Source organism: Ranitomeya imitator, chromosome 3 (assembly GCF_032444005.1).
Source record: "Ranitomeya imitator isolate aRanImi1 chromosome 3, aRanImi1.pri, whole genome shotgun sequence".
In the NCBI taxonomy this organism is placed as follows: Eukaryota; Metazoa; Chordata; class Amphibia; order Anura; family Dendrobatidae; genus Ranitomeya; species Ranitomeya imitator.
Window position 1 is genome coordinate 189943550 of NC_091284.1, and position 16436 is coordinate 189959985.

Sequence of the window (16436 nt, forward strand, 5' to 3'; positions counted from 1 at the left end):
GAAGCGGTGATGTTGTGTGCGACATGCTGGTGTAGCACAGGCACAGCTTTCTTTGAGAAGTAGTGGCGACTGGGCATCTGGTACTGGGGCACTGCGACGGACATAAGGTCTCGAAAAGCCTGTCCACCAGGCGGAAAGGCAGCATTTCTGTAGCCAACAGCCTGCTGATGGAGAAATTCAACCTCTTAGCTTTGTCATGGCTAGGAGGAAATGGTCTTTTACTTGTCCACATCTGAGGGACTGAGGGCTGGCTGCCGTGCTTAGACGGAGTTGAGTAGGGTGTCCCCGGCAAACTGCTGGTCTGTGAGGAAGGTGCAGGCGGAGATGTTATGTTGTCTTGATCAAAATGTGGTGTCGATGTCAGAGAGCGCTCAACACTAGCAAGTGTTTCCACTAGCAAATGTCCTGACGACCTGCCAATCACACTGGCTGTTGCGGGTAAAGAGGTCTGCATCCAAAACTATGTGCGACTGCTGTCCCCACAGACACAGAGGATGAAGAGGATGTGGATGCACTTGATGGGGCAGACGGTGGTTGACCCAACCCACTAGGCAGCATTGGAGCACAGTGAGCTTCCCACTGCAACTTATGCCACATATCCATGTGACAGTTCATGCATGAAGTACTCAAGCTAGTGATTTTTTGGCCTCTACTGAGATTTTGTTGACAAACCTTACAGACAACATGAGTTGGGTCATCCTTTGCGATGTCAAAAAATGCCCAGGCTATGCAAGGCTTAGAGCCCGTGCGACCTGAAGAGCCACCACGACTTCTGGTTTGAGGCACAGTTGGGGTTGAGGATGCATTTGTTGACGTGCTTCCAGTACTCCGTCTCTGTCCAGGAAGGTGCACCGTTACCTCATCATCAGACTCGTCACTAGCATCCTCCTCCACCTCCTCTGCTGACTTCATGGACTGGCGGACTGGGGGTTGACAGTAAGTGGGGTCTACAACCTCGTCATCATCATCCTGTGTGTTCTCACACCCCTCTTCCTGCCCCGACCGAAAAGTCAAGTTTTCGTTCCAATCAGGTATCTCAGTCTCATCATCATCTTCCTCATTGTCTCCACCAACAGGAGTTACAGTTTGGGAACGAGGGTCTACATTATGCTCAGAACCTTCATCCTCTGGGCCTGGATCCAACTCACAAAGATTCAGGGCATCAGTGCAGATCATTTCCTCGTCTGGATTCACAGAAGCTCTGGAGCAGACCTCTGATTCCCAGGCTATAGTATGCATAAACAGATCTACAGACTCAACCATGTGTGTTACCCCTTGCTCAGACGGGCGGCTGGAACCTTGGGAGCTGTGAGGAAGCAAGTGCGATTGGGGTGACAACTTTGAGGACTGGAGTAGTTGTGATGTTGAAGTTGACATGGAGGAGAGCCCACTTGAACGAGCACTTGATATCCGTTCAAGCACCTGCTGTTTTTGTGCCTCATCTGGAATTTTGATCCACGAAAAGAAGTAGACATCTTACTTTGGCTGGAAGATGGTCTTTCTTCTGCAGATGTTACTGTTGCTTTACCACCTCCCCCACGGACACAACCTTTTTTTCCCTTTCCCACACGCCTATTCCCCTTTCCACCAGCAGCAGGCATTTTGCCACTCATTTTAGTGCTTAACTAATTGGCAACTCTGTATCTGTAGTTGTTGGCACACAACAATAACTGGATTAGATGCAGTGAAAATAGAGATACACAGGCGGTATGGTTTGTTTCACAGGCGGGCTACTCTGCTGACATGCAGACACTGCTCCTAGGCCCTAAACTAATAACTGGATTAGATGCCGTGAAAATAGAGATACACAGGCGGTTTAGTTTGTTTCACAGGTGGGCTACTCTGCTGACGTGCAGACACTGCTCCTAGGCCCTAAACTAATAACTGGATTAGATGCAGTGAAAATAGAGATACACAGGTGGTATAGTTTGTTTCACAGGTGGGCTACTCTGCTGACGTGCAGACACTGCTCCTAGGCCCTAAACTAATAACTGGATAAGATGCAGTGAAAATTGAAATACTCAGGCGGTATAGTGTTTCACAGGCGGGCTACTCTGCTCACGTGCAGACACTGCTCCTAGGCCCAAAACTATTAACTGGGTTAGATGCAGTGAAAATAGAGATACTCAGGCGGTATAGTTTGTTTCACAGGCGGGCTACTCTGCTGACGTGCAGATACTGCTCCTAGGCCCTAAACTATTAACTGGATTAGATGCAGTGAAAATAGAGATACACAGGCAGTATAGTTTGTTTCACAGGCGGGCTACTCTGCTGACGTGCAGACACTGCTCCTAGACCCTAAACTAATAACTGGATTAGATGCAGTGAAAATAGAGATACACAGGCGGTATAGTTTGTTTCACAGGCGGGCTACTCTGCTGACATGCAGACACTGCTCCTAGGCCCGAAACTAATAACTGGATCAGATGCAGTGAAAATAGAAATACTCAGGCGGTATAGTGTTTCACAGGTGGGCTACTCTGCTGACGTGCAGACACTGCTCCAAGGCCTTAAACTATTAGCTGGATTAGATGCAGTGAAAATAGAGATACACAGGCGGTATAGTTTGTTTCACAGGCGGGCAACTCTGTTGACGTGCAGATATTGCTCCTAGGCCCTAAACTATTAACTGGATTAGATGCAGTGAAAATAGAGATACACAGGCAGTATAGTTTGTTTCACAGGCGGGCTACTCTGCTGACGTGCAGACATTGCTCCTAGGCCCTAAACTAATAACTGGATCAGATGCAGTGAAAATAGTGATAGACAGGCGGTATAGTGTTTCACAGGCGGGCTACTCTGCTGACGTGCAGACACTGCTCCTAGGCCCAAAACTATTAACTGGGTTAGATGCAGTGAAAATAGAGATACTCAGGCGGTATAGTTTGTTTCACAGGCGGGCTACTCTGCTGACGTGCAGATACTGCTCCTAGGCCCTAAACTATTAACTGGATTAGATGCAGTGAAAATAGAGATACACAGGCAGTATAGTTTGTTTCACAGGCGGGCTACTCTGCTGACGTGCAGACACTGCTCCTAGGCCCTAAACTAATAACTGGATTAGATGCAGTGAAAATAGAGATACACAGGCGGTATAGTTTGTTTCACAGGCGGGCTACTCTGCTGACATGCAGACACTGCTCCTAGGCCCGAAACTAATAACTGGATTAGATGCAGTGAAAATAGAAATACTCAGGCGGTATAGTGTTTCACAGGCGGGCTACTCTGCTCACGTGCAGACACTGCTCCAAGGCCTTAAACTATTAGCTGGATTAGATGCAGTGAAAATTGAGATACACAGGCGGTATAGTTTGTTTCACAGGCGGGCAACTCTGCTGACGTGCAGATATTGCTCCTAGGCCCTAAACTATTAACTTGATTAGATGCAGTGAAAATAGAGATACACAGGCAGTATAGTTTGTTTCACAGGCGGGCTACTCTGCTGACGTGCAGACATTGCTCCTAGGCCCTAAACTAATAACTGGATTAGATGCAGTGAAAATAGTGATAGACAGGCGGTATAGTGTTTCACAGGCGGGCTACTCTGCTGACGTGCAGACACTGCTCCTAGGCCCTAAACTAATAACTGGATTAGATGCAGTGAAAGTAGAGATACACAGGTGGTATAGTTTGTTTCACAGGCGGGCTACTCTGCTGATGTGCAGACACTGCTCCTAGGCCCTAAACTAATAACTGGATTAGATACAGTGAAAATAGAGATACACAGGCGGTATAGTTTGTTTCATAGGCGGGCTACTCTGCTGATGTGCAGACACTGCTCCTAGGCCCTAAACTAATAACTGGATTAGATGCAGTGAAAATAGAGATACACAGGCGGTATAGTTTGTTTCATAGGCGGGCTACTCTGCTGACATGCAGACACTGCTCCTAGGCCCTAAACTAATAACTGGATTAGATGCAGTGAAAATAGAGATACACAGGTGGTGTACTTAGTTTCACAGGCGGGCTACTCAGATGACTATTAGACAATGCTACTAGCCCAAAAGGAATGGCTGAGCTAGATTACACCAAATGCTGTGACAAACACTGGCACAACACTGGCACATACCTGCCTGACAAACAGTGCTATGAACTGCTGTAACTTACCCTGAAAAGGGCTGATATTACAACTAGTCCCGACTCCTCCCGACTCCCTAAACCTATCTCTCTGACAATTCGCTAAAAAAAAACACTCCTTGTCTGTATAGCGGCCACAACAGCAGCAGCGGTGCCGTCTAATACTAAGCTGCAGCAGTGAGGAAATGGTGGCAACGGGGCAAATGGCTAGTTCTTATAGGTCAAGGACATGTGACATACATAGCCAATGACACATGCCCTTGCTTGTGTGCATCACATGCACATTGCTGTGTGCGTGCGCACTGCTGATAGGCTGAGAGACTGCACCGCCCCACTGTAAATGCGGGAAAGAAAATAAAAATGGAGATCGGCGTTATTTCAGCACAGATCTATCCCCCGCCCACTATACACTGAAACAGTCTATTAACAATGATAAACAGTTTTAATGTGCAAATCAAGCGAGGCTTTTGCTGAATGAACAGTTATCAAACAGAAACTCGAACAGCCGAATTTTAAGCAAATTGTTCGGGTTCGTCGAACGACTCGAACACCGCCCAAAACAGCTCGAATTTGAGATTGGCGAACAGTTCGACTCGAACACCTCTCATCTCTAGTGGTAATGTGTTTTTATTATACTTTCCTCTTATTGTTCCGCTCCTGCATTTGGCTTACAAATACTGATGTAAAATACTGACCAAACACTAAACGTGTGAATGGGGCCAATCGAACGTGATAAGTTATTAATTGGTGGGTGTCTGACTTCTGGGATCTGCACCGATCTTCAGGATGTGCAACTTTTTCCCCCATTAGAATGCAGCTTGATGTACGACTTGACCACTTATCCATTCATTCCCTAAGTGACTGCACTTGGCTTTTACTGGAAGCCCCCAAAGACTATGACTGGAGCTGCTCCATTCTAAAATGGGGATAAAATGGGGATAAAAGTTCCCTATTCTTCCAATCAGTGTGGTTTCCAATGGGTGGTTTCCACAGATCAATAATATATCTCCTACCTAACCTGTGGATCTGTGATAACTTGTTTTCATCATTGAACACCTTTAGTGCGCATATTCCTCACTGTAATGAGCGGGACCATGTGACCGCTCACACAGGACCTGCTGCCGGCGGCCGCTGAGAGGAGACATCGCGGGAGCTGGAAGCAGGGTGAGTTTTTCCCGGCAGCATGCGTGGGGGGCGCACAGGGGATGGGAGGCGGGAGGGGATGCACAAACTTTATTTTTAAGGGAAAATAAATAAAAAAACATGGATTTTTCATTCCTTCTCTCCAGCGAACTGCAGGGGAGAAGGGATGAATACAGGCTTCAGCACCACACGCAGCGGGGACAGCGCTTACTGTAGCGCTGTCTCTCCTGCGGGCGGTACGTGCACACGGAGGAGAGTGCACACTGTTCTCCATGTGCACGTGTGCTGTCCGTATTGTGGTCCGTGCTGCCGGTAAAAAACGGACATGTCTACGTGTTTTGCACACGGACACACGCACATGTGCAGAAACACATAGATCCTAATGGGTCTACGTGTGTCAGTGTCTCCGGTACGTGAGAAAACTGACACTACACGTACCGGAGACACTGACGTGTGAAAGAGGCCTTATAGTCAATGCTGCACTATAGAAGGGATAATGGCTCACAAGTATTTGGATATACACTGTGTGCAGAATTATTAGGCAAGTTGTATTTTAGAGGATTATTTTTATTATTGATCAACAACTATGTTCTCAATCAACCCAAAAGACTCATAAATATCAAAGCTTAATATTTTTGGAAGTTGGAGTGGGTTTTTTTTTGGATTTGGCTATCTTAGGAGGATATCTGTTTGTGCAGGTAACTATTACTGTGCAGAATTATTAGGCAACTTAATAAAAACCAAATATATTCCCATCTCACTTGTTTATTTTCACCAGGTAAACCAATATCACTGCACAAAATTTAGAAATAAACATTTCTGACATGCAAAAACAAAAACCAAAAAAATTAGTGACCAATATAGCCATCTTTCTTTATGATGACACTCAACAGCCTTCCATACATAGATTTTGCCAGTTGTGTAAACTGTTTACGATCATCATTGCGTGCAGCAGCCACCACAGCCTCCCAGACACTGTTCTGAGAGGTGTACTGTTTTCCCTCCATGTAAATCTCACATTTTATGAGGGACCACAGGTTCTCTATGGGGTTCAGATCAGGTGAACAAGGACCCCATGTCATTATTTTTCCTTCTTTGAGACCTTTACTGGCCAGCCACACTGTGGAATAGTTGGAGGCATGTGATGAACCATTGTCCTGCATGAAAATCATGTTTTTCTTGAACGATACCGACTTCTTCCTGTTCCACTGCTTGAAGAAGCTGTGTTCCAGAAACTGGCAGTAGGTCTGGGAGTTGAGCTTCACTCCATCCTCAACCCAAAAAGGTCCCACAAGTTCATCTTTGATGATACCAGCCCATACCAGTACCCCACCTCCACCTTGCTGGCGTCTGAGTCGGAGTGGAGCTCTCTGCCCTTTACTGATCCAGCCTCTGGCCCATTCATCTGGCCCATCAAGAGTCACTCTCATTTCATCAGTCCATAAAACCTTTGAAAAGTAAATCTTAAAGGGAACTTGACACCCCCAAAATCGAAGGTGAGCTAAGCCCACCGGTATCAGGGGTTTATCTACAGCATTCTGGAATGCTCTAGATAAGCCCCCGATGTATCCTGAAAGATAAGAAAAAGAGGTTAGATTATACTCACCTGGGCGGGTGGTCCGATCCGATGTGCGTCGCAATCCGTTCCGGGGCCTCCCATCTTCATACAATGACGTCCTTTTCTTGTCTTCAAGCTGTCTCTGGCGCAGGTGTACTTTGTAAGAAGATGGGAGGCCCCGGACTGGATCACGATGCCTATCGGACCAGACTGCAGTGGGGAACGCCCCTGGGTGAGTATAATCTAACCTCTTTTTCTCATCTTTCACACATACATCGGGGGCTTATCTATAGCATTACAGAATGCTGTAGATAAGCCCCTGATGCCAATGGGCTTAGCTCACCTTCGATTTTGGGGGTGACAGGTTCCCTTTAAGATATTTCTTGGCCCAGTCTTGACGTTTTATCTTATGTTTCTCGTTCAAAGGTGGTAGTTTTTCAGCCTTCCTTATCTTGGCCATGTCCCTGAGTATCGCACAACCTCTGCTTTTGGTTACTCCAGTAACGTTACAGCTCTGAAATATGGCAAAACTGGTGGCAAATGGCATCTTGGCAGCTTCACGCTTAATTTTCCTCAATTCATGGGCAGTTATTTTGCTCCTTTTTTGCCCAACACGCTTCTTGCGATGAAACGCTTGACTATTCGGTGATCAAGCTTCAAAAGTTTGGCAATTTCAAGACTGCTGCATCCGTTTGCAAGACATCTCACAATTTTGGACTTTTCAGAGCCCGTCAAATCTCTCTTCTGATCCATTTTGCCAAAAGAAAGGAAGTTGCCTAATAATTAAGCACATCTTATATAGGGTTTTGATGTCATTAGACACCACCACTCCTCATTATAGAGATGCACATCACCTGATTTACTTTATTGGTAGTTGGCTCTCAAGCCTGCACAGCTTGGAGTAGGACAACATGTATAAAAAGTATCATGTGATCAAAATACAACTTGCCTAATAATTCTGCACACAGTGTAGATGAAGGGTTGGCCCTTAGAGTCCATTCCTCCTGTGGACCCCAGACACCCTAGTCCGACCCTGTATGTAGTGGTTCTAATTATGCACTGTTGGGTATGGTTATACAATGCTGGCATTGTTGGGCACCATCCTCATGCTGGTCCTGTGTTTATTATACAAACTAGTAATTCTTAGAGACCAAATTAATAATGTGTCCTGCAGTTATACTGAACAGAGAAAGAATAATAATAATGTTGTATCATTGCCAAGGCAGTCATCGGCATCAGTGTCATGCTATGGCTTGTCAGATATTCCCTTTGAATTTAGTGTACTGTCTGTTATGTGCCTAACACCATCTAAGCATCTCAAAACTTCAAAATGAGAAACTGGCTGTAGGAGATATTATCATGACCTGTCAGTTTTATTGCATCCGCTGCAGGAGACAGAGTTCTGTGCAAAGCTCACAGTTTTATCTGTGTCTAAATAGATGAAACCATGGTTTCCCAGAGCTTTCCTCTGTGCGTCTGCGCAGAAGCTGATAACTAGACCATGAAGCTTGTACAGATGCTGCTGTTCCCATACATGGAAACAGTACTAGCACTACATATGTTTTCCTTGCTTGTACCTCACTGCTCCTTGGGTGGAGCTCTTGTGTTAGGATTTCAGGGATTCCTGAAAGATCGTAAGTCAGGATCATTTGATGAAGAGCAGATATTCGTGATAAATATGTAGCAGCGTCTGCTGACACTTGTATGTGTGCAAGTAGCTATTCCAATCATTTAGATGGGATGGGAGTGAATTTCGAATGTGATGCCTAACAGCTGCGAGAAACAGACGCTCATGAGAAAAATGCTGGATTGCGCACCTGTGTTTTACAGCATATTACTGCCATTGTTAACTCAAAAATAAAAAAAGTGTGTTCAGGAAACAAAACAGTTAAAGGGTTATTTCCCCAGATCAAAAATGATATGCTACCCATAACTTGCTGATTAATGGGGGACAACCACTGGGACCTCCTGCGATCAGGAGATCAGAGCTAAGCTATGGAAGCTTAAATATTGGTCATGAATGAAGTGGTGCACATTCTCATCCTCTTACCACATCGTTCATTGGACTGCCAGAAGCAACTAAGTACAGCGCTCTGCTTTGTCAGTCCCATAGAGAATTAATGGAGTAGATGCTAGTCATCAAATTATCCCTTATCCTTACATCTAAGGGATAACCTTTTTCCTTGTGGAGAGTAACATACCGGCTCTGGGATCCATTGTAAGGAGGCTTAAGGTACCTTCACATTAAGCGACGCTGCAGCGATACCGACAACGATCCGGATCGCTGCAGCGTCGCTGTTTGGTCGCTGGAGAGCTGTCACACAGACCGCTCTCCAGCGACCAACGATGCCGGTAACCAGGGTAAACATCGGGTAACTAAGCGCAGGGCCGCGCTTAGTAACCCGATGTTTACCCTGGTTACCATCCTAAAAGTAAAAAAAAACAAACGCTACATACTTACCTACAGCCGTCTGTCCTCCAGCGCTCTGCTTCTCTGCACTCCTCCTGTACTGTCTGTGTGAGCACAGCAGCCGAAAAGCAGAGCGGTGATGTCACCGCTCTGCTTTCCGGCTGACCGACGCTCACAGCCAGTACAGGAGGAGTGCAGAGCACAGCGCTGGAGGACAGACGGCTGTAGGTAAGTATGTAGCGTTTGTTTTTTTTTACTTTTAGGATGGTAACCAGGGTAAACATCGGGTTACTAAGCGCGGCCCTGCGCTTAGTTACCCGATGTTTACCCTGGTTACCAGCATCGTTGGTCGCTGGAGAGCTGTCTGTGTGACAGCTCTCCAGCGACCAAACAGCGATGCTGCATCGATCCGGATCGTTGTCGGTATCGCTGCAGCGTCGCTAAGTGTGACGGTACCTTAAGGCAATGTGGAAGTAAAAAAATTTACATTTTACTTTTTTCCCCCAAAATTTGCTTTGGAACCAATTTTTTTTTTATTTTCACAAGGGTATTGGGAGAAAATGGACCACAAAATTTGTTGTGCAATTAATCCTGAGTACACCAATACCCCGTATGTGGGGGAAAGCCACTGTTTGGGCGCGTGGCAAGGCTCAGAAGGGAGGGAGCACTGTTTGACATCGGCCCTGCGCTTAGTTACCCGATGTTTACCCTGGTTACCAGTGAAGACATCGCTGGATCGGTGTCACACACGCCGATCCAGCGATGTCAGCAGGAGTCCAGCGACGAAATAAAGTTCTGGACTTTATTCAGCGACCAACGATCTCCCAGCAGGGGCCTGATCGTTGGTCGCTGTCACACATAACGATTTCATTAACGATAGTGTTGCTACGTCACAAAAAGCAACGATATCGTTAACAATATCGTTATGTGTGAAGGTACCTTTACTCACTGTGAAAATTAATATGCAAATTGGCTCTTGAGAGAGGAAGAGGATTTGAACTCTATAGCGCCACGTGTTGGAAGCAGCAATCCTACAAGTCATTATCGATCCCAACAAGTCTTGCAATATGACTTAGAATAAAAGCCAAATCAGAATCTCAATTTGAAGACATAGTGTTTTGGGGTATTGATGAGGGGAAGGACCCCAAAACACTGTGTCTGCAAATGGAGATTCTGATTTGGCTTTTATCCTAAGTCATATTGAAAGACACGATAAAGGTTTGACAATGACTTTTAGGATTGCTGTTTCCTACAGGTGGCACTATAGAGTTCAAGTCCTCTTCCTCTCTGAAGAGGCAATTTGCAGTTTAAATTTCCCAGTGGAGCATTGCACGGCAAATAAGCCTACTTATATTGGTATGCCAGGGCCAATATGTCACTTTCCACAAGGAGAATTGTTTCCCCTTAGACCTCAGTCCAGAGCCTTTCACCTAGCCAAATCAGTTTTCATACTTTGCACTGATGAAGGCAATACCCTTAAACACAGTGTCTGCAAATTGAGATTCTGATTTGGATTTTTATCCTAAGTCATATTGCAAGACTCATTAAAGGAGCGATAATGACTTGTAGGATTGCTGCTTCCATGATGACATGTGCCTGATCATGCTGGTGGTGGTTAAGTGCTTAGTGGTCAGGCCCTTGCTGATCTTGGTATGGCACAGGTTTCAAATGGCCATTTTGTTTGTCTCAGAGCTCTCTTTAAAAAAGTCCCAGACTGGGGCACACCTAACTCTTTGACGGAGAAATCCAGGAGTGTCGGTGCTCTGCGGAACTACTGCCCGCCTTCTCCCTCTGGCCACCCCACTGCCTCTTCCTGTCTGTTTCTGTGCTGCCGATCTTTCATCCTCACTTTGCACGCCAGCTTCCCAGGTTGGGTCGGTGACTTCGTCATCCACCACCTTCTCTTGCAACACAACACCTTGGTCCTCCTGACTTCATGACTTAACAACAACAAGACTTAGCGGCAACTGTGTCTCATCATCTTCCTCCCTATCCCAAATTTGTTGTTCCCCATTATCATGTTCTTGTGGCCATGACAGCTCTAAGTTTTGTGCATCACTAAATAGCATGCTCTCCTGTCCCTCTTGGAGCATGCAGGTCGAGAGGCCGCAATCAAGAAATGCTGTAGTAAAGAACTCCTCAGTGTCCTAGTGTGTGATCACTAGTCTCCCGGGACTCAACATGGTGGGAGGAAGGAGGATCAGGGTGAAGGTTAAGTGATCCAGACTTTAGGCTGGTGAGACTGGATCATGTGTGGTGCTGCCAAGCCTGCTGGAAACATTATCTGCTATGCAACGGACCACCTGTTCGCATTGCTCTTGCTTCAGAAGTGGTGCCTTCCTGTGAAATGGGACAGGAGCTTGTGTGTCATGGTTGGGCGTGTTTCTTGTGCTCCAGCAGCAAGCATGTTCTCACCTGCCTCACTTCCTGTGCATCTGGGTGCACCATTATCAGTACTTCCACGTCCCCATCTCTTACGCATTTTGTAATTGCTATGTCTCTTAAAACAAAGTTTATTTTTAATAAAAGAAAAAAAAGTTCACCTGCAGCAATCAAATCAGTTTTTGGGAGTTTTCTCCCCCATACTAAAACAGAAAGAAAAAACACAAAAATGCATGGAAATCAATGACATTCAATCCAGAAAAAGGTTTCAATGTTTTTTTTTTCAGTTTTAGAGATCACAGAAATGTTCACAGACCACGTAACACTGTATGTTTGAGAAAAAGAAGCCTTCAAAAAATTTTAAGAGCTTTTGTTCACTTTTATAGATCACAGAAATGTTCACAGACCACATAAAACTGCATGTCTGAGAAATGGAAGCCTACAAAAATTTTAAAAGCGGTTTAGCAGTTTTAGAGATCACAGAAATTGACTTCACACTACATAATAGTGTATGGCTGAGAAATGTACCCTGGGAAAATGTTTAAATGATTTTTGGGTGTGTTATATTATACAAAAAAGGACCTCAAAGCACGAAAGGGTTGATGGATCAAAATATATTAAATTTTTTCAGTCCCAACAAAAAAACTATATATTTGCCAACGGACTGCACAGACCTAATCCCTGTCTACAGAATGGATACTGTCAGTCTTCCTGCTCCTGCGAATCTCTCTCTCTCCCTAGGCTTAATGTGGATTGTATGTGCTGCAAACGATTAGCCCTCAGAAAGGCTGTTAGTATGATGGCTCAGCTTTAGCATCAGTATCAACACTACAGGCCTCTGATTCGTTATACTGTGAACACAGGCCTAGTCAAGCACTCTCTCCCTCCAATACAAAGTGCCACAGAGCTGTGCAATGGTGTCAGCATGCTGAGCAGGGCAGCGCCTGTCCGTTTATAAACCCTGCTGATGTCAGATGGGCTGGCCACAACCACAATCACAGTAATGCCACAACCAAGATGGCTACGGCATTACAGTGACTCACAGGTAATCCCCGCATGCTTATTGGCTGCGTAACAGGCATCAAAGTTGTGGGGCGGGAAATCGAGCTTTACATGAAGTACTGAACATCACTCGCCGAGTAACAAGTACTAGAAAATATGAAAAATTGAGAATACTTAGAACATTCAGTAAATTGACCAATTCTTGTGTACCTGGCAGCCACGATAAGGCAATTCTCATTGCTGTGACCTGCCTAATGTGAATCCAGATCTTACCTTCCTATTTACCTTTTCAGATTTCCTAATGCAGTAATGCAATTCAATTTTCATATTTCATGCTTGCATGCTATAGCGATACAGAGTGCTACTTTATCTGTTTAGTTGTATATGAATATGGCTACTCTTAGTAAGCACCTGTTCACACCTGATTTCTGTTTGGAAGTGACGGTCAGTCTTGTGATATTCCGATATAGATCGGACATGATGTTGGAAACTGCGGACAGTCACTGTAGTACAGCGGGGGTAAGGGCAGAGGATGAAGTGTATAGTTGTGTGTCATCAGTGTGAGCAGGTAGCGGGATGCAGTAACGGACAGGAGGCAGAGCAAGGGTTAACGTTACTTTACTTGAACATGGGGTTGCTCCGTGCAGGGAGAGGAAGGGCTAAACAGGAGTATAGTGGGTAAAATAAACACAAATGGTGTGCAGAGTGAGATAAACAACAACAATAAGTAATGCAGCAGTTCTTTAAGGGTTAACTTATTGGTCCGGCGGCTTCCTGACTGTAGAGTCCTTGTATCAAAAGGTGATGCCAATGCAGTTAGCGCGTGGTGAATTCGGTATCATCCTGAAGGCATTGACGATCCGGTTTCCGGCAGTGACAGTGGGTCCTTGTTGTCTTGGATGGGGTCCTGAATCCAGGGTTCGTTGTGCGGTATGAAGTGCAATCTCCAACTCTGTTGGAACTTAATGTGGCTTGACAGATGTAAGTGGGTGAGATGGGGCACAGTTCAAGGTGAGTCCCCTGGTCCTTCCTAAGCGGCACGAGCTGAACTTACTGGCCCGGAGCGTTTGGCACCTCCAGCTGGAGGAGCCAACAGACACACAGCACGTCTCTCATCACAGTCCCTGTACATGGTGGCAGGGAATCTATCGCGCAGGCCTGCGCTGCCACAGTGCTCAGAGGATGGAGCACCAACTGCTCCCTGCTGCATGCTGCTTATTTCCGCAAGGACTGGCTGCTTCCGCGTGCTCACTGACCTTTTTAGTTTAGCCACGCCCCCTGCTGCCAAGTACAAAGGTTGGTCCGGGTTTATAAGCTTTCCCCCAGACAGCAGAGGAGACATCCCCAACAGTTCTAGACACGGTGCAAGAGAAGTACCCCCGGTCCTGTCCTTCTTCTCACATCAGCATAAAGATGATACTGAAAGCTAAATTTGCCCAGTTGGCGCCGTGTAGAGAGAGAAGAGAAGAGGGCAAAGGACTGAGTCCTGAGGGACCCCTATAGTGAGTGGAAGAGGAGAAAAAGTGGAGCAAGCAAATGATACACTGAAGGAGAGGTCAGAAAGACAGGAAGAGAACCAGGAGAGAGCATTGTCCTTTATGAATATTGATTGGAGCACAGAGAGTAGGAGATGGTGGTCCACAGTGTCGAACTCTGGTGCTATAGAGTGTAAGTCCTCTTTTTCTCAGAAGTGGCAATTTGCATATTATATTTCCCAGTGGAGCATTGCTCGGTGAATAAGCCTCCTTACCTTGACAAGCCAGAGATGATATGTCACTCTCCATAAGGAGAAACAATACCCCTTAGACCCCAGTTCAGAGCCTCTCACCTAGCCAAATCAGTTCTCATGCTTCGCACTGACGAGGGCCAACAGCACGAAACACCGTGTCTGCGAATTGAGATATTGATTTGGCTTTTATCCTAAGTCATATTGCATGACTCGTTAAAGGGTTGATTGTGACTTGTAGGATCGCTACTTCCAACAGGTGGCGCTATAGAGTTTAAGTCCTCTTTTTCTCAGAAGAGGCAATTTGCATATTATATTTCCCAGGGGAGCATTGCACGGTGAATAAGCCTCCTTACCTTGACAAGCCAGAGATGGTATGTCACTCTCCATAAGGAGAAACAATACCCCTTAGATCTTATAAATGGTGTTGGGACCATCAGTTGTGTTGTGCAGAAGTCTGGTGGATACACAGCTGATAGTGTGTTATGATAGGCAATTCAGTAACACAATGTACATAGCGATCAGAGCACATACAGTGATCTGACAATAACCCAAAATAATAGAACGAGCTCTGAGACGTGGAAACTCTGTAGACCGCAATTCCTGATCCTCTCCAAACAAAACTAGAGGCAGCTGTGGATTGCGCCTAAGGCTCCCTATGCAACTCGACACAGCCTGAGAAACTAACTAGCCTGAAGATAGAAAAATAAGCCTACCTTGCCTCAGAGAAATACCCCAAAGGAAAAGGCAGCCCCCCACATATAATGACTGTGAGTAAGATGAAAAGACAAACGTAGGGATGAAATAGATTCAGCAAAGTGAGGCCCGATATTCTAGACAGAACGAGGATAGGAAAGATAACTTTGCAGTCTACACAAAACTCTAAAGAAAACCACGCAAAGGGGGCAAAAAGACCCTCCGTACCGAACTAACGGCACGGAGGTACACCCTTTGCGTCCCAGAGCTTCCAGCAAAACAAATAGACAAACTGGACAGAAAAAATAGCAACAAATAGCAAAGAAGCACTTAGCTATGCAGAGCAGCAGGCCACAGGAATGATCCAGAGAAACACAAGTCCAACACTGGAACATTGAGAGGAAGCATGGATAAAAGCATCAGGTGGAGTTAAGTAGAGAAGCAGCTAACGACCTCACCAGATCACCTGAGGGAGGAAACTCAGAAGCTGCAGTATCACTTTCCTCCACAAACGGAAGCTCCCAGAGAGAATCAGCCGAAGTACCACTTGTGACCACAGGAGTGAACTCCGCCACAGAATTCACAACAGTACCCCCCCCTTGAGGAGGGGTCACCGAACCCTCACCAGAGCCCCCAGGCCGACCAGGATGAGCCACATGAAAGGCACGAACAAGATCGGGAGCATGGACATCAGAGGCAAAAACCCAGGAATTATCTTCCTGAGCATAACCCTTCCACAGAAATCCTATACGGACCAATAAAACGAGGTTTAAACTTAGGAGAGGAAACCTTCATAGGAATATGACGAGAAGATAACCAAACCAGATCCCCAACACGAAGTCGGGGACCCACACGGCGTCTGCGATTAGCGAAAAGTTGAGCCTTCTCCTGGGACAAGGTCAAATTGTCCACTACCTGAGTCCAAATCTGCTGCAACCTGTCCACCACAGTATCCACACAAGGACAGTCCGAAGACTCAACCTGTCCTGAAGAGAAACGAGGATGGAACCCAGAATTGCAGAAAATGGCAAAACCAAGGTAGCCGAGCTGGCCCGATTATTAAGGGCGAACTCAGCCAAAGGCAAAAAGGACACCCAGTCATCCTGATCAGCAGAAACAAAGCATCTCAGATATGTTTCCAAGGTCTGATTGGTTCGTTCGGTCTGGCCATTAGTCTGAGGATGGAAAGCCGAGGAAAAAGACAAGTCAATGCCCATCCTACCACAAAAGGCTCGCCAAAACCTCGAAACAAACTGGGAACCTCTGTCAGAAACAATATTCTCTGGAATGCCATGCAAACGAACCACATGCTGGAAGAACAAAGGCACCAAATCAGAAGAGGAAGGCAATTTAGACAAGGGTACCAGATGGACCATCTTAGAAAAGTGATCACAGACCACCCAAATGACTGACATCTTTTGAGAAACGGGAAGGTCAGAAAT

The 16436-nt window shown here is 45.9% G+C and overlaps 1 long non-coding RNA gene across 2 annotated transcripts in view; it reads left to right on the forward strand.

Annotated features, from left to right (window-relative positions):
- The window catches only part of LOC138671992 (uncharacterized), a 145872-nt gene that overhangs the window by 35784 nt on the left and 93652 nt on the right, over positions 1–16436 (forward strand). The gene's annotated exons all lie outside the window — the stretch shown is intronic.